This window comes from Pleurodeles waltl, chromosome 10, assembly GCF_031143425.1.
Source record: "Pleurodeles waltl isolate 20211129_DDA chromosome 10, aPleWal1.hap1.20221129, whole genome shotgun sequence".
Classification (NCBI taxonomy): Eukaryota; Metazoa; Chordata; class Amphibia; order Caudata; family Salamandridae; genus Pleurodeles; species Pleurodeles waltl.
In genome coordinates, this window is record NC_090449.1 from 61,402,488 (window position 1) to 61,415,061 (window position 12,574).

Sequence of the window (12,574 nt, forward strand, 5' to 3'; positions counted from 1 at the left end):
CCGCGTTACTACACAACAGCACATTTTCTCCATGTAAATACTACCAAGTGGTACCTTTTGGAATTTGTGTGGTAAAAGGTGCTTTGCAACGAGGAAAATGTGTGGATTTCAAGTGCAGTACGACCAGATGAGCATGGTATTCTTCGTTCGGACCTCATTAACTGGGAATGGGTGGTAGAGGTGCCCTAACGTGGTACTGCAAAGTGCGGTAATAGAATTACTCATATATTACTGCAGCACAATTCTGTGAACCACATAATGGGGAGTGACCTGCTCTTCTCCTTCATAACCTGAATAGCAGAGTCCCACCACATTGCATACAATGGTTCCAGGGTGGCTGGATTTTATTAAACAAATTGCTATGAAAGTTGTCTGGCATTGCACAGAAATGCTAAACGCACAAACTTCGTAAAACGTGAATATTCGAAGCTTTGCATAACCTTACTGGTGGAAACAACACTTCTCACTCTTAGTGAGCACCAGTTGCTTTCCACCTCTGGTTTGGCATGTCTTCCTGATTCTGAGCAAATCTCTGTGGCTTGCAGTTAATGTGGCATAAACGTGCTTTTCTGATCAAACATCCTACTTACTGTTGCATGTCATAAGTTTGCGCTGTTGGGCTTAACTGGCGCTTCCATCATTCATTTCAGGTGTCAGGAGCACCTTCCTGTATATATAAAAAAAAGTATTCTCAAGGGAAACAGAGGATATGGTCGCACCACCAACTAGCGCCATCTAGTGGTATTACTGTAAATTAACTGTCTTATCAACGACAAGAGGGCTTTCTTTGGAATCTATAAATTCATTTTGCAGTAGGAATGTTTGGCCATTGAAACAGGTTGGGGTGGGATTGTAATATAGCTTTATACCCTGCTCCAGAGGTCTATACCGGTTGTTAAATGCCCTGAACCGGCGAGGGCCTTTAATGAGGGAGAGGGCCATTAACAACCAGTATACCACCTCTCTCCTTCCCTTGTGATGGCCATGGTATTGGCCTCCTTTCTCATAAAAGGATGGCTCCCAGAGTTGGTCATCCATACACAAATTTAGCAGTAAGTAAGCTGAAGCTTAGGATCTGGGCTGGTAGCCAGAAATGACCTCATGCAAAGCGCAGATCCAGTTCTATAACTCAGGGAATCACGTAACTCAAATTGAAAACATGACAATGGATTTTAAGTATTCCATGCTTCTGGAATTACGGTGTTTCTTGTAAAACTGGTTCCTTGGTTATATGGAACGGTAACAAGGCCCAGTGCTTTTCTGACCTGGGGGTGAGAACACTCTAATGTTTGAGCCGCTCACTCCTGTACCTTTGGGCCCATCCTTTCTTAGTCACGTTCATAATCTTTGTCAGTCACTTCAGTCCATCACGTCCTAATGATGAAAGGTACATTATCTCTGAGCCATTCACACGAGCTCATCCATTTCTGGAGGTGAGAGGATCTGCTTTCCAATGTCAAGCTCCTGGGCAGTCTAGTCTTTGGCAGTGAGAGATTTTACATCTCCCGGCCCAAACGTTCATGTCAGTAAAAGTGTTTGTATATTTGAGCCAGTCGCCTGAGCTTATCCAACCCTGTAGGTGACTGGTTCTTCTTTAAAGTGACAGGCTCCTCAGCAGGCTAGTCTTTGGCAGTGAGAGATTTTACATCTCCCGCCCTGCCCAGTCCTTGCTGTGAAAGTTTCTGTATATTGAGCCAGTCGCCTCAGCTCATCCTTTCCTGGAATCGACTGGATCTACATTACAGTGACAAGTTCCCTAGCTGTCCAGTCTTAGCAGTGAGAAGCCTAATAACTTCCGGCTCATCCATTCATAGGGGTGAAAGGTTCTGTATCTTTGAGTCAGTCCCCTTAGCTCATCGATTACAAACGGAGAGTGGTTCTGCATCAATGTGGGAGGCTTCTGAGCTGTCCAGTCTCCGGGGAGAGAAACTCTGTATCTCCCACCCTGTCCTAGAGATGAAAAGATCATGCAGATTTAGCGCCTTGAGATCCTTACAGGTGAGTACTTGCTCTTAGTAAATCCTGATTTTGATTTTGAAGGCAATCACCTGTGACAAGTCAGTCCTAGGAGTAGAAGAATAATTACCTTCAACCTAATCACCTGTGCTCAGCCATTCCTCACGCATGCCAACAGACCCGATTCCGGCAGGAGACTTCCGATCTTTGAACCCAAAAAATACTTTATTTTAGCTGTAATGGTAAAATGCATTTCCATGTTTTTTTCAGAATCCCTGCTTTTCTATTCTAAAATATTGGCATGTATGAGTCCTAGTAGGGGTGGCTCCTCCGTTAGGGCAGAGGAGCGCCACCCCCCGCTAGCAGCAGAAGCTGCAAAACTTTCACAATGATGGGATAATAAACCATGTTTACTATCCCCTCATTGTGAAAGGGATGGGGCATCTGGGATGAGGAACATGTATGTTTGGTTGGCCGTCTCACCTGGTGAAACACACATGCGCAGTAGGCTCTGTCCAGCCCGGCTACTGCGTTGCCGGGCTGGAGAGAGCCTGGACAGGCTCCCAGTCTGCCTAGGTGTGCCCTGGCTGGGCGCTCCCAGCCAATCCTGAAGCTGCTTTGAGCAGCGTCAGGATTGGCTGCAGGGCAGGATGGGAGCCTCTGCCTCCGTGCAGCCAGCAGGGAAGAGGAGCGGGGCGCGGCGCGGAACAGCATCAAAAGGTAAGTGTTCATTTTATTGTTTTAATTTAATTTAATTACATTTTAGATCCATCTTTCACCCCCCGCGTGCCGCCGCCACGCCGCTCCTTATGAGCGAAGCGAGCTGCAACTGTGTCCTAGAGAAGAAGGCACTGCGTTATTGTGACAACCCCAGAGCTCTCCAGTCCTTGGCGTGAGGATCTTAAGTTCTCAGAGACACAGCAGTTTGTAAATTACAAAAGACTCAGATTTTTCCTCAAACACAACACAACTCAGTACCAGGCTCCAGAGTCTCCGTGTAGGTTTTTTGTTTGTTCTTTTCTCTTCCAACTTTCTTACATCCTCATTACAACAAAGCCTGTTATCTAAACGCTGCTGTTTATTGTACTAATAATGCAGCCAGAGGGAAGACTTCCTTCCGCCCTCTTGTCAGCAGCTCATTCCCATCAGCCTTTCCATGCCGCGATTAGAAGGACTAAAATAATCCCAGAACCATCCGCCTGTGCCGCAGTGGGCTCACAAGGGATTCTGGGATTAAAATCAAAAGAGAAGAAGGACCACAGGATGCTAAAATAGAAATGTACCCTTCAGAATAATGTGCATCCGATCCGAAGTGTGCTCCCAAAGTAGAGCGACACTAGTGGCACATGATGCAGTAAAAATCCTATCCCACATGGTTCATACATGCCAATAGACCCGATCCAGATGCAAGACTCCTGATTTTTGAAGGAAAAGTATGGCTTTAGTTTGGCTGCCTCCCATCTCCAAATGCCTATGGTTGAATAGAAGTCAATGGGGGAAAAACATTCTCCTGACTATTTTTTAATCCTCTTCAGAAATGTCGGCAAGTATGGTGATTAGTTCAGCAAATAGAAATGAAATACGTGAACAACGGGAAAAATAGATACCGAACACAGACACTTGGTAAAAGTTCTCCCGTAGAAGATGCGCAACTCATGTCCGTCAAGATAAAAAAAATCAGTTGTCATTTACCACACTTTTGAGGTCAGGAAATGGAGCAGTGGCGGTGGATAATACTTAAAAATAATATTATTACCATGTTAGGACAGTGTTAGACAGAGTATTTTCTGGTGGAAAATTAAGATTAATCAGGTTTTCTTTTTGCTGGAACACTGCCATTCAAAATAGTGGTGAATGAATACAATATTTTCTAGCTCACTCTAGCAGCCAATCACATTAAAGTAAACAAAACATATCAATACCCATGAATACTCAGAATATTACCACGTGGCCCAATCACCATACAGAATCTTTGTATATAAACTATGACCTTAAACATCACTTCCTCTCAAGTCTCATAAGCACTAAAACTTGAACACAAACAAAACTCCCTACAGTCGAAACTGATCCGTCCATATCTCACTGTCCCAATGATCCATCAGCTCAATAGGAGCTTGACCAGAAAGGGAGCTTCAGCCTCCAGGGATAGGTAGAAGAAGAACCACAGGATCCATCCTCCCACAATAAAGTTATATGAGCGATAAACTTCATTCAAGTTGTCTTCTGTTCGGAACCCTGAAATTGACAAAAAATATATTGGTAATACTCCATAGGAGAATAAAAAACCTCCAAGAGCAACATAGAAATGCAAATTTCAATCAATGACGGCAGGAATAAACCCAATAAATGTCTATAACACCAAGTAATAAAACATATAAAAATTGCAGGATAAGTAGATACATCAGAAGGGTGGAATAATCTTCGCTTCCCTGTCCTTAATGGAATTGAACATTATTGAGGCGTAAGGTAGAATTTTTTTTCATTCTGTGTCAGGACCGGAGGCTTTAATTATGCTTGTTTAAAGCTGCATCACCACCACTGACGCTACATCTGCAATAGGCTTATGATAGAAAATACCAAAAGTAGACACATAAGACCAATCTGCTGCCTTTATAATGTCCTCTAAATGATAACCTAAAGCATAAGCTTTAGAAGCCATAGCTCCTCTGGTCGATTGTGCCCCAAAAATTAAAGTATCAATACAAGCTTCACTCAACAACCATCTCATCCATCTGGCTAAAGTAGCTGCAGACACTGGTCTGAAAGGTTTATGTAAAGCAATTAAGAGATGACCCCTAGAATCTATTCTTAGCTCTTCAGTGACAATTTCATAGGCCTTCAAACATTAGACAACACACAATTGTGGATTCTCAGGAAACATAGGGTAAGTTACCAACCTGCAATTAGTTTTAGTTCTCCGGGTAATATTAAAGGTGACACCATCTGGTGAAAAGACTCCCCCAGCTAAATCTAAAGCTCGGATATCTGACACACTTTACAAGAGATGAGACATAATAGCATGTTTAACTTCACCAAGATTTGTTTTCAAGACAAATAACGGTTAGCCAGCCATTTATCCAAAAATCTCAAAATAATATCCACATCCCAAAGGGAAGAGTACCTAAGTCTTGGAGGAACAGCCATGCAAATCCCTTTAATCACTTTACAAATTAAGGGATGATCAGCAGAAATGGCGGACCTAAAATTGTTAACAGTTCTGAAAGCTAAACCTGACCCAGCCAGCTCAGACAAAAAATTCACTATCATGCAAACGTCTTTCCCCAAGGGATGGAGACTCTGCACTTCATACTAACTACTCCATCTCTGTCAAGCCGAGGCTTGTCTTAGGAAATCTGCTGCTTGCTGCGAAATGCCTGGGGAATTCCATCTCGTCCCGAAACTATCCAGGCCATCAACTGTAGTTTCCCCAATAGAAATAATGGGTGCTGAAGAGCCTCCTGGTTCACCAGAAGATTCTGACGAGCAAGAAGAAGAAGAGGAGAAGCACAAGCTAACAGCAGGGCTACCGGGAACCACGGTTGAGCCCTGCAAAAAGGGGTCAAGAGCACAATCACTGCCTTTTGACGTCTGATGTGAGACAAAACTGTGGGTATCATCATGAACGGGCCTATCCTCAAAACTGAGTCCAGTCTTGGAGAAAAGCATCTGTCGCCAGGGCCAGAGAGTCCGGCACCAGCTGAAGAACTTCGGCAACTGAAAATTGAGGCTTGACACAAGTAAATTCACCTCGAATGGACCTCACTCCCAGAGTATCTGATAAAGCAGTATCAGATCTAGTTTCAGATTGTTGGAATCCTTCAGATACCTAGAATTCCAATCCGCTCTGGTATTCTGGGAGCCAGGAAGATACTCCACATTAATCACAAGGTGGTGACTGAGACAATAGTGGCAAAACTCATTGGCTATCTCTGCTAGAATCTTGGATCTCATGTCCCCCAATTTGTTGATATAACACACTGCTGAAAAGTTGTCCATTTTCAATAGAATGCAACAATCTGTCTTTTGAGGGGAAAGACTCTTTATCGCAAAGGAACTGCCCAGAAGTTTCAGACTGTTTATATGGAGACCCAATTCCACCTCTGATCAACGACCTCCCTTTGAAAGAGAGCTGCATCTCGCTCCCCAATCCCATCAGCTGGCATCCGATTCAATCACTATCTCTGGGGAAGACCCGAAGATGGCCCTCCCAATCCAGGCCTCCATGTGCTCCAGCCACCAAAGAATCTCCGTCTTGATTTTTCCAGAGAGAGGAATCTTCTCCGAATAAGTCAGACCTTTCCACAGGTGTTGAATTATCAACCTCTGAAGGGCGCAATAATGAAGTGGGGATGAGAAGATGGCTTGTATGGAATAGGCCAGAAGGCCCATTATCCTGGTAATCGACCTCAAGGACACAGTTTGGCTGACTAATGGCAACCTCAATTCCCTCTTGATATTACAAATCTTCTGAGAGGGAGGTATCAACTGGGCAAAAACGGAATCTATCCGAAAACCCAGACAATCTGTAGATTATCAAGGATGCAATGGTGACTTCTGCACGTTGATGATGAATCCCAGCTCCTACAATAGCTGAATAGTCCACGATAAATGACTCCAGAGAGTCTGCGGGTCCCATGCCATCAGCAGAAGGTCACCCAGATAAATGATCAACCTGACCCCCCGGGACTGTAGGGATTCCACTACTGGTCTCATAAATTTTGTGAAGCACCACAGGGCTAAACACAGCCCGAATGGGAGAGTGTTAAACTCTAGACAAAGGTCCTTCCATTGGAACTGTAAATCTCTTCTGTGAGGAGGAAAAATAGGGACGGATAGATAGGCGTCCTTGAGGTCCAGGGATACCATCCAGTCGCTTTCCAACAAAATAGCTCTCAACATGTGGATCTCCTCCATCTTGAAATGCCTTTACAAAATCCATTGGTTGAAATTCTCGAGGTTTAAAACTAACTGATGACCCCCACCCTTTTTGTCCACCAAAAAGACTGGACTGATAAACCCCTGAGGGTGAGGAGTGGACAAGCATAGTGCTCCTCTGTCTACCAGGGCCTGAACCTCTAAGTCTACAAAAGACTCTTCTGCTTGGGAAAAATGCATCAGGATGGGATGATGTGTCTATCTTTGAGTATCAAAAAACTCCAGTTTGAAACCTAACACAGTCTTTAGTACCCAAGGGTCTCCGGTAAGTCGTTTCCAATTTTTGAGAAACAATCCCACTCTGCCCCCCATCGTTACCTCTGAAAAGGGGATAATTCTTACTGAAATATCCAGAATCCTGGATCGCTCCTTGTTGTCCACGGCGGGGGCCTCTTCAAAACCTGGATCCTCCCCTCTGGAGTGGGTGGGATAGAAGGTGGAGTGAGATGACTCTCCATACCAGCCTCCTCTCCCTTGAGGATAAAAAGGTTGTTGAGGGCCTGCCAAGGAACATCGGCCGGGATCGCACCCTCCGTGACGTCCGGCCCTGACAAAAATACCTCTTTTAAAGACTTTTTTAAGGGACATCTGGGCCTTGTGCAGTGTGGAGTATGTGGAGAAAAACCTTGCAAGTTCTTTGACAAAAGGCGCCCCAAACAATTAAACCCACTTGGCCTGCTTCAGAGGTGGCGAGTTTGTTCAATTTAGGATCAATACGCATTAGAATGGATCTTCTGCGTTCAGAGGAAATGGCACAATCAGTGTTCCCTAATTGGCAGATTGCTCTTTGTGCCCAATCTATCAAGATATCAGTGCCTACAGGCAAACCAGATTCCTTGGATTGGAATGCCAGTTCCGGGATTTTTCTTAAGGGTCCAGACATGTCCAACAATTTGTCTTGGCAGTTATGCCACGCTCTATCCAACCCTTTCTTTAGATCCCTGGAATATTTCTTCATGAATGTCACCATGGTGGGATCAACCTCTGGAGTGTCTGCTACTTTTCCCTCCAAATCAGGTCAGGAGCATTCCGCACGCAGGCGGGCAATGACCTCTTTATCGAAATATTTACGGATGTGCGATTGCACATATTTCACCACTTCAGGGGTAGAGAGCCAATTTGATGCTCTGGGATTAATTATTTCAGCGGAGTCAAACGTTGGGACTTTGGGATCAGAAGGAGAAGCATGCTTCTTAAGTCTTTTACTGGGACCTGGTTTAAATGAATCCTCCAAATCGGATAAGGAAGACTCCTCTGCCCTAGAATTCTCTGAAGAGGATAGGGAAAACAAGGAATCTTTATTCGTACTATAATTATGTTCGCTGGCCCTCTTGCGGCATAATTTATCAAAGGCTTCTGCATGTATGTCGGAAGATGCAGATTAAAAAGTACTTATCTGGCTGAGAAGCAGCAAAGAAAGAGGAAGTGATGTTTAAGGACATGGTTTAGATATAAGAAGGTTCTGTATGGTGATTCGGCCATCTGATAATATTCCGTGTACTCATGGGTATTGAAGTTTTTTGTTTTCTTTGATGTGATTGGCTGTTAAGTTTTTTCATCAAAAAAAAAAGAGAAAGCATAATCTTTACCTCCGGTCCTGACATAGAGTCCAATAATTCACTTAACCTAATACTGGAACTGGAGTGGTCTTACATGCCACGGTTGCTACATTAAGATATCAGATTATATGAGAAAAGATAGGGACGAAGGAAAGGTTTTTTTTTTATAATCAAAATGATAATATTTTCTTGCTAAGCTCCGCTCTTAAATTATTCATGTTTGGTACACACGACTGGCACTTTTGATGTTTGTTTACTTTTCGCTGCTCTGTGGGGAGAGCCCTCAAATAAGACGTTTCAACAGGAAAAAAATCTGAGCAGATGGTGTAATATGGCTGATAATTGAAATGGTCACATGGAAGGCTTGAGCTGCAACCAGCAATTGTAAGAAACCAGACACAGTGATGAGAGAGGCCAATTTTATTGGTGAAAATGCTTGAAACATTACAACAATCTGGACAAAACTGCTTCTATGTCCATTTAATGGAATTCAACCTTGAAAGGTATCACACTAACCTTCCCACACATATTGTAATTTCTATGAATAGTACTCAAATAGTGAGAAACTATTAGATTTCAGGGACAGTGTGGATTTTGGCACCTGTTATGAAGCATCCATTGGCTTGACCTTGGAAGTGCGTGTGGGGTGGTCACCATCGTGAGTTGTATTACACATTCAAGGTCTGAGTAGCGCTGCCCTGTACCCCGGACAGAGTGGCAGCCAGACCAGCCCATCTATCAGGGTGCACAGGTGACCATCTGTCATTTTGGAGGGAGGAAGTGAGGAAGTGATGTTGAAAGGTCTCACATTCCCAGTGATACTTCCAAGGTATGCATTACATCGGCTTTACAGCCTGTTCTGCATTATTAAAATGCAGTGCCTGCTATGAAGCTTCACTGAGTTCCAATTGTGCAGCAAGAACAACACTTTTTACGAAATGCTCCCTTTGCTGCTCTTCCAGTTACACCTGGCTTACATGCTTGCTGTAATAATTTTAATTTTATTAAAATGTAATCCTTAGATGAACAATGATTAACATCATGTCTGCAGCAACCAAGAAAGACAGATAAGTACTCACAAAGTTGAGCAAGAATGCAGATATTAAGAAAACAAACTTAGGCATACAGAGGGCATGGAGATACTCCTGGATGTAAAAAAAATTCTTAAATATGAATATAATAAAATCCAGTGCGAGAAGGCACACAAATGAGTGGTACAAATTAATGCAAAGAGACTCTGTAAAAACGACATGGCAGGGAGAATATTAGCAGACTGAGGAATAAATCTGTTATCCAAGCCATCGTGGTAAACTCAACATCAGTCAGAAAACAACCAGAGATATACTAGAAACATCTCTTAAATGTAAAGACCTCAGGTTCTCAAACAAGTCAATTTGTCCTGACTACTGTATGTCATACTTATAGAATGTCACACTGCCATCCTTGGATGTGGAGTGGAAAAAAGAACTGAATGCTCCAGTTTCACAGACATTTATTAAGTTATTCAAAATGTGAAAACTGGGAAGCCATCTCCTAACTAAGAGCCAATACAAAAATAAAAGAAAATTCCATTATCCTCTGGCAAACAAACTGTTCCTGCCTATGCTGATGATATCCTAATCTTCATAGATGAAGCTGATGGACCCGTGCCCAGAGTATTGTAAGAGAGCAGCTGTTACGCAGAAGTACCCGGTCACTCACTCGCAAAGAAAAAAACAGAGGTATTCCTGATAAAGGTCCTCTGCTTCTCATTTATAATCATCACTACAGGAGTAAAATGTTAACAACACACAATTAAATACCAAGGTGTTTGCTTTAATAAGGACCTGAAGGATTCAATATCACATAACGAAAGCCAAATCCCATGAAAAATATAGGAGGTTCTTACGCAATGGTCTCCAAAATGTATCACCTGGTGAGGAAGAACAAAGACAATCAAAATGATGTTATCCCCTCTTGTCAATTTCCTGGAAAACATGCTACTGGTTCCTTTCTCACAAAACATCTTTACAACATTAGATAACTATAAACCAGAATTCTTATGGAGGGGAAGGAAACCAAGAGTACTACCAGTCAGACTTACATTTAATACAAAAATGGGAAATACATTTACCAAATGCGCTTTCAGGTTAGATGGGATGCCTGGTGGTTGGCAATAGAAGTGCCCTCAAAGGCAATATGCTTACCAATTTGATATGACCTGGTATCCCTTTTAACACCATGAAATAGACCGACCATCAATCATGCCAAAATTGCCCATTCCCCAGCTAAAATATATAGCATGCTGAATACACTCAAAAACTGCCAAAAACTGTTGTATCAGATGCCCAAATCAAGTTTTGCATTTCTATAGCTTATTTAAACATACAAATAGATGGGAAAACATTATTATGGAGTGAGTGAGGGCGGGCGTGGCCAAGATGGCGACCGGAGCGGCAGTATAATCTGTAGCTCCACTCCCGGCCGAAACAATACTCCTGGCAAACGTCGATTCCTGATTCTACCTGGGCGATCACCGGACTCCCTGCTGAACTGGCCCCCTCAGAGATGCATTGGGCTCCGACCCGATGACCGAAAGGCCGTAGAGGAGGCGTGGAAAGAAACGTGGCCTAACCCGGGGATAGAGAGTGCGCGGCCTGCGGCCCAAACATGCGCCGTCTGTGAAGAAGAAGCTGGGCCCCACTGGCAGGAAGTAAGAGAAGCGGAGCCGATCTGCACTGCTTTGCTGTGGCGAAGTGGAGCCGAGATCCAGGCTCTGTCCCAGCCGGATCCGGCGGGGTCGCTGGTGACTTCACGCATGTGCGGACCCCCGAGAATACTTGGTCGACGGCGTGAATCGAGCCGCAGTGCGCGGAGGCAAGCTGTTCCGCGACCTGAGTTGGGCTGTTTCCCACCCCACATGGAAAGGCGATATTTGTGGTCGAGGTGAGGAGAGTGGCTGAAAGACCCCCGCGGCCTCAAAGGGAACTGGAGTGCAAGCAGGTCGGGGAATAAAGTCAGGCTGCCCAAACCTGGATACGAGGTAGGGGGGCTCCAGGTCTCTGTGATGTCGGGCCCATGGAAATGAAGCAGGAAGTGGCAATTTCCCCCGGCCTTATATTTAAGTAGTCCTACTTTCCACCCCACGGCGCGTAGCGAATAAATCATCTGACTAGGTCTACGTGACCTCACTATAATGATCGGGCAGTCCATGCCCCCCTTGGTTTGGCTCGGACAACAGCTACCCAATAAGGGACCTGAAAAATAAAGCGCACGCAACGAGAGCCTGTCCCCTCAACAACACAAAGAGAAGACACTAATTAGAGTACAGGAGACCCACTCCCGTGCCCTCTCCCCATCAGAAGACCACACGCAGGAGAGATCTGATCGTGCTCCCCTCTCCCAGCGCTGCTTCCCCACTGGCACAGAGGATAAATGGGCGAGCCTAAGACTCCGAGAGTGCCCTCAGGGACCATGGACACATCCGATGCTCCTCCCGGAGAACAGGAAGCGACTTATCAGGCTTTGCAGAAGATGGAAATCACTCTGCAGATTTTCATCGCAGTTTGAGAAGCTGCTACAGGCCATCAGGGATACCAAAACCACCCTGGAAACAAAAATCGGAGCAGTAGTGGCAGATGTCAGCCTACTACGAGCTGATCAACACGTACTGGTGGACCGGATCGTCGAGGTGGAAAGAGAAATAGCTGACCTACCGCCAGGGGTAAAAGCACTACAAGAAAAGATGCTACATCTGACGACAGAGGTGGATGGCCTAAAGCGAAGAGGGGAGGATGCCGAAAGCAGTTCGAGACAAAATAATATTCGCTTGGTGGGGTTCCCAGGGCGTGTGGAAGGCCCTAGTGCTGAGTTATTTGTGGAGAGATGGCTCTCGGAAACTGTGCTACGAAATAGGATTCCAAAGTTCTTTTCGATTGAACGCGCCCACAAAGTCCCGGGCAGGCCTCCACCACCAGGGGCACACCCCCATCCCTTGATAGCCAGGGTGCTCAACTACCGTGATAGAGACCTCATACTGCAGTTATTTTGCAAAACAAGCCCTGTGAGATACAAAAACGCAACCATCACAGCCTATCTAGACTTCACTGTGGAGGTTCAAAGGAAACGTGGTTCTTTCTATCAGG